This window comes from Gigantopelta aegis, chromosome 6 (genome assembly GCF_016097555.1).
Source record: "Gigantopelta aegis isolate Gae_Host chromosome 6, Gae_host_genome, whole genome shotgun sequence".
Taxonomy (NCBI): Eukaryota; Metazoa; Mollusca; class Gastropoda; order Neomphalida; family Peltospiridae; genus Gigantopelta; species Gigantopelta aegis.
The window spans coordinates 26173181-26186674 of NC_054704.1; positions in this window are offsets into that span (position 1 = coordinate 26173181).

Genomic DNA, 13494 nt, shown 5'->3' on the forward strand with positions numbered 1-13494 from the left:
TCTAAAAGATCCTTTGCTGCTAATGGGAAAATGATGTAGGTTTCCTCTGAAGACTGTGTCTGAATTAACAAATGTTTGACAGTGGCCTAATGGTAAAGCACACAGTCGGTCTGGGATCGATCCCCGTCGGTGGGCCCATTGGGCTGTTTATCAATCCAGACAGTGCACCACGACTGGTGTATCAAAGACCGTGGTATGTATTACCCTGTCTGGGATGGTACATATAAAAGATCCCTTGCTTCTAATTGAAAAGAGTAGCCCATGAAGTGGTAACAGCGGGTTTTCTCTCTCATTATCTGTGTGGTCCTTGACCCTATAACTGTAAAATAAAATGTGTCGTTAAATAAAAACATTTCCTTTCCTTCCCGACATCCTACAGCCAATGATCCATAAGTCAATGTTTTCTAATAATGGGTGTCTTTAAACAAGGGGAGGGATGTGGCCCAGGGGTAAAGTGTTTGCCCGATGCCCAGTTTGTCTAGGATTGATCCCCACTGGTGGGCAAATTTGGCAATTTCTCATTCCAGCCAGTACACCACAACTGGTATATCAAAGGCTGTGGTATGTGATATCCTGTCTGTGGGATGGCACATATAAAATATCCCTGGTCATCAATGGAAAATGTTTTCTTCTTCAAGACCTGTCGAAATTACCAAATGTTCGATATCCAATAGTAGATGATGAATAAATCAATGTGCTATAGTAGTCATTAACAAAACCAACTTTTAACTTTATATGCATACAGATTTGAAACTTCAAGATGAAAAGTGAAGCTAAACAATTTAAATGCAAAGATTTACGCCACCGCCCAGAGAAAAAGAATGTCTTACCTTACCTTCCAACTTGAAACAACAATCTGATGACCTCATAATTCTATGATGAATTATTAATAAATTATTTTGCATATATTTGACATCTTAAACTGCTATACTGGTAGATATTTGTGCAAAATGGCTTCAATCATAATCAGTCAATCTTTGACATCCACAATAACCAGAATGTTTCTCTTATTTCCAAAATAATTTATTAATAATTCTATGATGAATTATAAATAAATTATTTTGCAAATATTTGACATCTTAAACTGGTATACTGGTAGATATTCGTGCAAAATGGCTTCAGCCATAATCAGTCGATCTTTGACATCCACAGTAACCAAAATGTTTCTGGTGATAATAACTAGTTTAACGTGCCCATATACCACTAGGGTTTCGAACACGCCCATCCCAAGTCCGACCTCCGATAAGATCGGTGGCCTGATGGAGGTGGGGGGGGTTGAAAATGGGCAGAATTTTGAAAGTAGCAATTAGTAAAAAAGTTAATTGTATAAATAAAAAAAATAAAAAGGTTACAAGCCAAAAATAAAAAGAATTGACTGCTCGGCCGAATATTTATATAATTTGGAGCATTTTAGAAGGACAGTCCAAAATTAAATAAGAGAAAGAAGAGAGGATCGGACTATTTAATAATATTTAAAAAAAGAAGTAATTTGGACATAAAATTTTGAAAGCAGATCTAAAAGTTTAAAAAGTCCACGCGAGTGGCCTCGTTAAGGCCGTTTGGGTGCACAGCTTAAAGGGACGAGATGGGTTGCATCCCGTCAAGAAAACCCCTAGATTGACAGTCGATAGACGTTGAAGGTGTAGTGCTGTGCTGAAATACAGATCTTGAGAAGCCGGATCCGTCTGAACGACAGAGAGTATCAGACTAGGGTATAGTCCAGTCGTCATGGTTTGGTATAGTGGTGCGGACTGGTATTTCCAAATGGCAGGCAATATAACAAAGACTAAACAATTACATGTATATTCATGATATTTATTCTGAACAGTTTGCAGTAAACACAAACACTGACATATTACAGACAGCATTGCATTGGTAGCTTTTAGCAAAATAATTTATACACTGCACACTGGGTACAAAACCATTCAAAATAAAAATATTAATATAAATTTTGGTCAACAAAATGGATACATTAGTATATTAATAATTTAAATCTTATTTGTATATGTGTAAATAGAACAATCTTGAATATTAACTCTGTGCACCAGAATTGCCTATATAAGTTTATAAGTTCCACATCTGTCCCAGACAGACCAATGTATGCAATTTAACACTACATGTATTTTAGAACATTTCTGGATAACAATGACATATGTAACAAGACAGATAATACAGCATCTTAAGAGTTGGAAAGTAATAACACAACTGCATTTGTGTTTTGAACAATGTTTCTTTGATATTTGTTTACCTATAGTTGATAACATCCAATGTGTGTGTGTGTGTGTATTTTCATTTGTTATTTGTTATGTATTATTTAATTATGCTATATAATTACATCACCAACACTGGAATGTAGTCTGCCCCTTGACTAGCCTTTGCCAGGAGATACCGGTAAGTTAGAAATGGTGCCATTTTAAAACCAAAGATTGGTAAACAACTGTGATAAAGAATTAATTTGTACTAAAAACCAATGTATATTTATAATATTTGACCGCCAAGAGCAACTATAACAATGAACCTTTAATTTTTGCAAATTCTTGTGACCTTGATTTTTAATGGATGACCTTAATAAAGACATTTTTGTCTTTTCTAAAAGTCAACTACATGTGAACAGAAGAAACACATACTAAATATAATGAAAAGGACACAATCTCAAAACACGATCAGTATGTCAGGTCTGAACAAAACCTGTGTATTTGAAAATGCATTCTCGTCACACCATTTTGCGAGGTGAAACATTAGGAACACGTTGCCTACACCAGAACAGAGCAGGTAAATTTAACAATGTTGACTGAAGCAAAAAGTCAAATCAGAATGAGTATGAGGAGTGTGAGCATTGTGGATGACTGAAGCAAAATGCAGTCAGCAAGAGTCGAGTGGTGGTTGACTAAATCTGAAAATGATTACGCAATAAAAAATAAATTTGACATAACCAGATGTTAAGAAATTAATATTTAAAATGAGAACCTACAGATCAGCCCAAAATGCTCTATAATGCTGTAAGACAACCAAATAGCACAACAATCCCAGGACATAATAATGCAAACAAGAACAAATATTTGATTATATTTTCATGAATGTGACCTTACATTATGTACAATATATATTATGGTATTAATACATACAAAAGACTGTAGACAAGCTGTGTCATTTGGGATGGAGGGGCATACATTTTTAAAGGGCACATATTAATTAATTAAGACATGTACATACCGTAATAGTAGATTCCCATAGATTTTAAAGGGGATAATAATATTTAAGGAGGTTACAACCTTGCTTCTGCCCTTACCTACATGCCATTTAAGCATACTAGCATTTTGTCACAGAATGGCACTGACTATTTTGAAATACTAGTAAACATATTGAAATACATAGTGTGTGGTAACCCATGTACATGTTACCATACATTTTGGGTTTGGTAACCTATAGGTTACCACACTGAGCAAGTGAACAATTCCCACTGTTATTGCTGTAACAATTCCTTCACAGATACACTGGTACGTAGTTATTCACTCACATATCTGGGGCTGGGATTTAGCTCAGTCGGTTCAGTGCTCGCTTAACGTGCTTGCGTCGCAGGATCGAACAACCTTGGTGGATCCATTCAGCTGATTGGGATTTTTCTTGTTCCAACCAGTGCACCACAACTGGACAAAGGCCATGGTATGTGCTTTCCTGTCTGTGGGAAAGTGCATATAAAAGACATATTGCTGCATTAGGAAAAATGTAGCAGGTTTCCTCTGATGACTATGAGTCATAATTACCACTTGTTTGACATCCAATAGCCGATGATTAATTAATCAATGTGCTCTAGTGGTGTTGTTAAACAAAACAAACTTCTTCATTCATATATTTGTTCTTGTACTAATTCTTGTACATATATGTGTATTTTATATTTGAATATCACAAAAATGATTCAAATTTAGATGGTGTAGTTTAAACTAGTCTTTGTTTAATAGGATTTTGTTGAGAACAAATTTTATTGACATGTATCAAGAACAACCGTTCTCAACTCATTATGATGCCTGTAGTTGTGGAGCAATGATTGGAATAGTACAAATTAATCTACTGAATTCACCGGTCCTGTGGTGATTGCTTCAGTTACCCTACCATATCAACACAACTGCTTTAATGTGGATGTTTTACCAACAAATTACATCTCCCTTAGGCCTAAAAAAAAGTGTTTCCAAGAACTAGACCGTTATCTAGAAAAACAAGATGACCCTAATTTAAATCCCCCAGCCAATTTTTCTTTATTAATATGTAGGTGAAGAGTACATACTCAACATTTTATATGAAAGCATAGGAGTGAATGTTGTTAAAAACTTAAATCAAAATAAAAACAGCTGAGCCCAATTTCACTAAGCAACGTAAATCTATGACTAAACCACAATTCTTATTACTTTTATAGTTCAACAAATATAGTTTGAAGAACACATATTTCATTTTCTTTTGTTCTTAAAATACTCCAGCTTCAGTAATGATGTAATTTTCTGCATGAAATAGATGCCAAACACGTGTAAACGCACAACCGGTATAACTGTTGGTAGTAGACGTAAACTTACGATGTTCAGTGAAATGGGCACCTGACCTACAATACATGTATCTTTTTTTTTTAGCATGTTCCTGGAAAGCAACATTTGTTAGGCCGCATTATAAGACCGCAAAATTTCTTAAAGCTATATAACATTTGTAAGTGATCTAATGTATTTTAACTAATGTTATAATATGCAAAAATTCAAAGTAATATAAAAGTGCTATGTTTATTATTATTATTAACGTATATATAAAAGTAGTAAAACCAAGTAATAGATTTATGCTTCAAGCTGGATGATGAACATTTATTTTTTTTGTTTACTAAAATCATGCAGAGAAAAAAATTACTTTGACTAGTTGGAGTCACTACAGACATGTGTGCAGGACATTGTGCAGGATGGGTTTAGACTGGTTTTTAAGGGAATTTGGGTCATATATTTAAAAAAACAAAAAAGAAACTTCACTGTGACCAGGGTTTTTTCACCCCTGAAAATCCCCTTGCATGTGTGCCTGTACTTTGAGCTTTTTCATCAATGAATAAGGCCAGAAAAACAGGGCACATTATTTCATGTGAAACTTTGTTCTGTTCGCATGTCAACTATGCAATGTTAAATTCATGCAAACTCGCAGTTAGTTACGTGGTGAATCATTACACATTCTGAAATTAAAAGCTGAAAACTTCAGAAGATGGCTAATTTTAATGTATGAGATAATTGTATAGGTTACAATAATATAATTCATGTAACCAAACGATCATTGTCCCCTGGGAACAGTGTGTATGCAGAACTAAAATATGGAATTCCAGAGATGTTTTTTTCTCAACTCTAATGATTTAAACACATGCAATAATTTTATCTGGGGAAGGGGGGGGGGCTAAACTGGTGAATGAAGTTTATAGGGGGAGTCGAGTCATGCTCTCAGAGAAAATACATGTGTATAGTGGAAAAACAATAAGCTTGAGCAGGATGAGTGGGGTTTCGACTTCCAACACCCACCTGCACATACACCTGTGATGACACACGAGTAATATGACCTATTAATTTGATATTAAAAACCCATGATAACATTCTCTTTGTATAAAAGTCGATGATTGTACCATATACCAAAGAGACCATCACCAAAGCCAGGTAAATCCATGAAGCATATATTAAATACACATGTAAATAAATGGAATGAAAGACAATTGAAATGCACAATGGTTTGTTTCTGGTGTTTACATGTATAAAACTGGTTAAGTAGGATGATAAACATTACAGACATTCAAATAACACTTTTATCCTAAAAATAAAACAAATGTTTGGATTGCTGTAACCCAGTTCATACTGGGTTTTTTTTAGTATACAGTATGTCAATCTACTTGTTGGGATTATATTCTGAAATTTATGCGTGGTTTGCATTCAAAATACATATTTTAAAGTGTTACTGAGGGGTGGAGCACCTTCTATGGGAAAATTATTTTTAAAAACACCATATTAGGTCAAGTTTTTGAAAATTAATTTCTATTGCTGAAGATCCACATTTTTACACCCCCCCCCCCCCCCCAAAAAAAGAAGAAAAGAAGAGGTATCATCACCCTTAGAAAATCTTGTGTACATGCGTATAAACACTTGAACAAAATGGGGGAACCCTAAGAAAGTATTTATTCCATAGTTGCAATAAATATTCATAAACAGCCATATATATTTAATAATTTATCATAAACACATGTGATTATGCACAGATTAGAATAAGAAAATAAGATTAAGAATTAAGAAAAAACAAACAAATAACCACCCCCAAAATTAAACTTTAAAAAAATTGAATTAATATTTTTAATTTAATTAATTGATTTTTCCACAAGTATTGTAATAACATCCATAGGTGCATCTATAACCACTTTTCATTTATCTGGGAATTGTACTTTGTAAACACGTAACTTTAACAATGTGTTAACTGCAAAGTGATGCGATTGCTGTCGTTAGAATATAGTTATATATTTTTTACTTTGTGATGGTGATACAATAACTACATTTAGCTCGAGGGTGGGTTATTGTCCATAGAAAGTAAAGACATGTACTAAATTTGAAATCTGAAAACAAAAACTCTTTTACTTAAAAAGATATTCAGTCATTGCACAAGAATACTTTTTGAGTAAAAAAATAAGGGCCATAACTCTGTCAAAAAGGGTCTAGAAAAGTATACGTTGGGCAGACAGGCTAAGATAAAACCTACAGTCCTCTTCAGTTGAACCAGTAGAAGACTAACATTAAAATGACAGACAGCTTAACTTGTAAGGATCTAAAATAATATATATATATATATATATATATATATATATTGTGCAATAATGACAAGCATTTTGCAATATATGTCCCCTACTGGGCTCAACAAATGGTCATAGCTCCTAAGTTGAAGGGCCATCATAACTGTCAAAAATGGATAAATTGCCATGAAAGTCAAACATGATCTAACTGTACTTGATAAGGATATACACAAAATTTCAGCTCAATATCTTGAAGCATTGCAAAAAATGTCTGGAAAACTATGTGGGACAGACAGACAGGACAGAGACGAAACCAATAGTCCCCTCTGGTTGGACAAGTAGGGGACTAATATAAAAAAATAAATAAAAAAATAATAATAATAAGTTACTGCAGTAACTTATTATTATTATTTTATTATTAATAAAAAAAACCCAAAAATAACTATCACTCTTGATTGTTGTAATCTCTTTTGAAAAGTAGGTCTCCCCCCCCCCCCCCATTACACTTCCAAATAATAATGGAAAATGTTACATCTTTAACGAGATTTTATCTATGATATATCTTGTAAAATTCACAAATAGTGCAGTATAAAATGTTTTGCAACCAGACTAACATTAACTAACGTTAGCCAATGGAACATATCCCTGACATGACTCTCAGACATGATGTTTATTTCTTCTCATCAAGATGACTAAAACAGGTCATAATCTGAAAGGAATAAATGCTCAAGAAAAATGTGGAATAAATCAGAGGTATAACAATACAGGAAGGTCATGATAAGAGTATTTATACCGATATGTGGGCCAGGATATGATATACATTGTATATAGAGGATTCATCACAAGTGGTATTTTAATATGGAAATTTTTTTCACTTGTACCAATTAATTAGATGAGGTTCATATATTTTACAAATTAAAAAAACATGAGCAGTGAATTCTGTTTACCTTATAACACTTCTAAAATAACCTTTTATTTTGATATTTAGTCAATCTCAGTTCTGAAGATGCCATCATTGGTAAATGGTGTCATCACAATTGAGACAAATGTAGTTTGACATCACGCACTTTAACTAAATATTATTAAAACCTTACACTTAGGTGTGCAGGCCTTACTGGCTTGTAAGCAAATGACCCATTGATAAAAAAACAAATGATTAAATTGCATAATACTTACAATGTACTGCTTATAACAAATTCAGTGTATTTCTGCTTGTTCTGATGTTTGTAGTAGCCCAAAAGTCATTATATGAGAAATTTCAAAGGAGGGTACCTCAGAAACTAGGGCCAGTGACTTTAAATTAATATACTTTGTGTATCGCAACACAGCAGTTCCAATTTGATGCATCATATCATTACAGCTCTAGAATACAGCTGATAATTAAAAAATGGTTTGCTGTAACATGACCTACCATATTAGCAATGAGATCTTGTTAATGACCATTTTGTTTTAATTATTGCATTGAGAAAAGAAAGAATTAAATAAGATATCTACAGAAAAGCCTATGTCTTTTTGGTGAAAAAAAGATAGCTGTTGTAATATTTATGAAATGATTCAGTTACAGCAAAACATTTTTTTTTAAGGCTGACCTTAGCCAATATAAACAACAAAAAAACAAAACAAGAAATACAGACCTATACCCACGGAATGTGTTTATGTATAATGAGTGGATATGCAAGATAAAACAGGTTTGATAAACACCATATTATATCTACTTTTTAAAAGCTGATATTGAAAATACACTTTAAAACATGTTGTACCTTCACCCCTACCCGTTATGAAATCTATGAGTATGTTCCTCAAATATAATAATTTTTCAATGAGATCAACATTTATACAATTAGCAAATGTAAATTATTCTATTTATTAAACAGGGGCCCAATTCACAAATCTCTCTTAAGCAACATCACATCATTCTTGCAAGCCTTTCTGCACTTTCAGTTTTTAGTGAATTAGGCCTCAGGTATTTCTGATAAAATGTATTGCACAATAAAAAAATTCTGCTACAAATCAAATCACGATGCATGTTAGCATTCTTAGTTACTTTTTGTAAATTAGTACACTAGAATGAATAACACTGTATGGCATATGGAATTATGCAAGCAAGCAAATTTATATTATTAAAAAAAAGTGGAGAACAAGAAAATGTCTCAATCAATGGAATAAGTCATACACTCAAAGGAGGGAATGTATACTGAAAGCTCACACACATATATTTATTAATTTAATAATAATTATCAAATGTACAATAAAATTACTTTTAAGTATTATGTATATCACACATGTATGTATTTAAAAATATAACCTTCTTTAATTACATGGTTTCCATGATAAAACAGTCCAAAGAACAATTGAAAAGTGTAAAACTTTGCAAATAAATAGCCATTTAATAAAAGGACTTTCTATAAAACATTAAACATTCAAAAGTATTTTAACCAAAATTTGTATTAAAGTTTACTATTTCTTTCATAATATTCAAACTGTTAACCTTCTTTCTTTCATACTGACAGAAAGTCACCACTGTGATAGTCATTGTGAAGTATATATTGTATAATGCTTATACAAGACATATACCAATTACATTTCTTTAGTAATAGTCCACATCTAAACTTCAAGTATTCGAAAATTTACATCCAATTAACAACATTAAATATTCAACTAATTCCATTCAACAGCTTTCAATCACTTTTTAAATGCAGAAGCCATTCATCAAAGCTTACAACACACATCAGTGACAGTAACTAAGTACTAGCTATATAAAATCCACTTAACACTCTTAACATAGAGAACAACTATACTCAAAGGCAAAAGTTATTGTGACATGGATTGTTTGGAGTAATAAATTTGTGAATGGATTTATGGATGTAAACCAGAGAAAATGTGCATGAAACAGCTCAAAGAAATGCAACCAAGCAGTTGTTGCACAGACTGCATGCTTTGTGCAAGAAACATGGAATATTCGAGAGAAATCCTGTCCAGTGTTCAACATAAAAGGCCAGACATTCAGTTGCAAATCAATGTCACTCTGTGCAGCCAGTCCAGAAGTCAGAAAAACACCATTAGTGAACTGTTTGATGCAATTTCATCATGCCACGCCTCAGTGAAAATGACAGATGGCAAGTCATAGGGATGCTTCAATCTGGGACCTCGCACCATTACTTCGCACGTCAAATTCAACATCCACAGAAACACCATATGGCACTTATGGCAATGATATCAACAAAACAACCAGGTCAGGGACCGTCCCGTAGCGGCTGACCACCCATTACATCCTCTCGTCAAGACACATGGATCCGAACCACACATCTGCGAAACAGGTTCCAGCCAACAACACTCACAGCCAGTACCATCCCTGGCAACAGATGCGTATCAGCAAGGACAGTTTGACGACGTCTATGCATCTACGGCATCTGTGCTACTGACTGTGTGAACTTCGCTCTGGACCCCCTCTAGTGATGTGGCTCATTTGCATATTGCAGGTGCGCCCTTTTCATGGACTATTGTTCGTTTGCACACCTTCGGACATATTTCTTTCCAGGTTATAACATTTCATACATGGCAGTAAAAACGTATCATCAATTATCTTTGACTTTTGTGTGTCACAATAACTTTTGCCTTTTAGTATAGTTAATGACATAGGATATTGGCTTTATCCTGTGAAGGTAAGAATGGGAAATTTCTCATAAAATAAAGCCAATATCCTACATCATTAACTAATTATTATCTTTATCCTGCAGACCATAAAAATTAAAGGGAAAAGCTATTATTTTTGTTATTTCAGCCACTTTGTACAATGACCTAGAGGTCAAATGAGCGATTTTGTAATGTAGCTATCAGGGTTTCTGCGAGAAAGAAATTTTTGGGTATGGCACTATGGAATTGAATATTTATAATGTGTGTGCTGAAGGCAACCACAGTCAACAGTGGGTATGGGGGCCTCCCTGAGAAAGAAAATGGGTTAGCTTTAGGGTTAGGGTTAAGAAAATCATACAGTAATGATAAAGTTATTAATTTTAACTTTAAAAAATTAAATCTTCAAAAAGATTTGTGTATGGCACCATACCTGTTTTACTCTCTGGCAGAAACCCTGGCTATACGTGTGATGTGACATTAGTGACGTCAAAAGTCATAATTTGCTAGTATATGTTTGACATCATATTCGGTCAGTAGAAACAGTGGTTGCAGGATAAAATACAAACAAAATCATATTGTTAAATATGTCTATAAAGACCACCGAACAGATCTATAGCAATTATCCTTTACACTCTAAGAGACAGATTGAAAATGTCCTTTATAAATAAGTGGTTGTAATGTCCATTATAACAAATATACTATAATTCAACAGAGAAACTAAACACAACTTATAGAAACATAATGATCAATTCTGGAGAAAAAAAAGAGTCAAAATAAGCACCAAATTGTCTAAAATTAATATATATACATGTATATATATCACATTTTAACAAACACAACCATTTCGAAAAAAACAAACATCATATAATTTAAATCCAGGACAGTGACTCCACCAGTAATGCATACACCATTTAATGACACAAACATTTCACCAGATGAACAGACATAACCAATAGTTTCAAATTTGTTTGATGATTCAATCAGATTTTTAAATTTTTTTGCAAATAGTTGTAATTCTTCAATCACACCGAGAACATATTTTTATAGGTTTCTAAAATAAAAACATTACAAAATAAATAACTTTCATCATTTGTAGGCCATTTAACAACATCACAATATTAAGCAATTATGCACTGCAATGAGATTGATGATATTTTGTATAGCAAAACCAAATTGACCAAAACAGGAGAGCAAGGTAAATATTTAAATTTTGCACTCCATAATAATCTTATCACAGTGCCATAATTGTTTTATTACATTAATCAAGTAAATGAAAAATAAAAACACAAATTATACATGTATAGAAGCAATCCAGCACAATACAATCTAGCAAACACTAGTCTTTTGCACTATGACATCATTATCTGAAAGCTGCATTTTCTAAATGCTGTCAATCATACCAATAGATGTCATTGGTCAGCACCAAAGGGAATCCCCATTTTAGAACTGGAAGAGTACAATATCACACTTTATCAGTTCAGAAAACTACAGAGCAGTGCAATATGATCTGAAATGGAAACCCACATGATGTAACACTGACCAATCGGAAGATATACATAATATAATTCCAGTCTGTAGATACTCTTTTGTTATAAATGTTTGGATTGGTTGAAATAATATCATGGAATTTTAAAAAACTGACGTTTAGAACTGCACAAATCTCAATTTTGCACTACTTCTTTTGCAGCAATTCTTAGGAAACAAAATAGATTAGTCTGGTTGTTGTGGATAAAAAATAAAGGAAAATTAAGTCTTGATTTTTCTTCTGAATCAGTGCACACCATAATGTCCAAGAAAAAAATTCACCATGTGGATTGGAGAATTTTTTTTTTGAAAGTGCTGTAAAAAACATTTACTTTACTTTATTTCTGCAAATTTGTTTTTGCAACCAGGCTAAATCATTTCAGCCATTTTCTTTATTTCAAATTAATAATATAACTGTTTACAATATTGATTAATGTTATTAATTGCTTAAAATTGTTTATATAAAATAATATCTAATATATATTATATATATATATATATATATATATATATATATATAGTCAAACCTGTATATAACGGCCACCCAAGGGACCTAACAAAAGTGGCCGTTATAGAGAGGTGACCCTTATATACAAGTTCAAAAAAAGATGTCGCATTTTTAAACCATTCCCACACTAGCTTGTTTATGTCATCATTGCCTGTTGCCTTCCCCCAGAACATCAGCTTTCCTTTTTAAAATAGACTTAAACCAAAATGATCGGCGATCTTTCACGCACTTAAAGTGCCTTTCTCAGATTTGTTAATAACGTCGATTCTCTGTTCTAACATTAAAGTACGATTTTTCGGTGGCATTTTGCATGCAAACGTATTCGTTGATATATTTCACAAACGCTAACATTGACTTGCAGAAGATATTTTGTGTAATTGAAGGTTATTACCCATGTGACATGTTTGACTCATTTGTTTGTTTTATGTCACTGCTAATCCTTCAGTGGAGTATGACTGTTGATTACAGCTGAATAAGATCAGGAGTCGCTTAAATAATCCGAACACGGGACATCTGCAATGACCGCCGCCTTCAACAATTCATGTTTATTTAACAATCATGACTGGCTAGACACAATGAAACACCTAACATAATACCTCATTTGTTTAGTTTCTCGAGACTCAATAGAGTGACCATACATACAGATTACATTATGTACAGCCAATGGAAAGTCGTCTACTATTCAGTGAGGATGCTGAGAACCAATCGAATTACCCCACCAGTAACGGAAGTTACTGAGTGTCCGTTTGTTTTTCAATTACGATCAGAGAATTACAATGGAACTTTACTTTGACAGAAAATAAACCCAAAGCTTTTACATGACATGGCCATATAAACACATTTAATTTATAATTTTTAAGATGACTGAAAAAGTAAAGACATAACCAGCGTCAAAACATAAAGCAAAAAACGTCTTTACGACGATCATCTTGTGACCGTTATAGCAAGTTCAACCTGTGATTTTGGGTGGAAAATAGTGACCGCTGGCCGTTAAGGACAGGTGACCGTTATGTACAGGTCAAATAAAGAAGGAAATGCATTGGGGGGGATT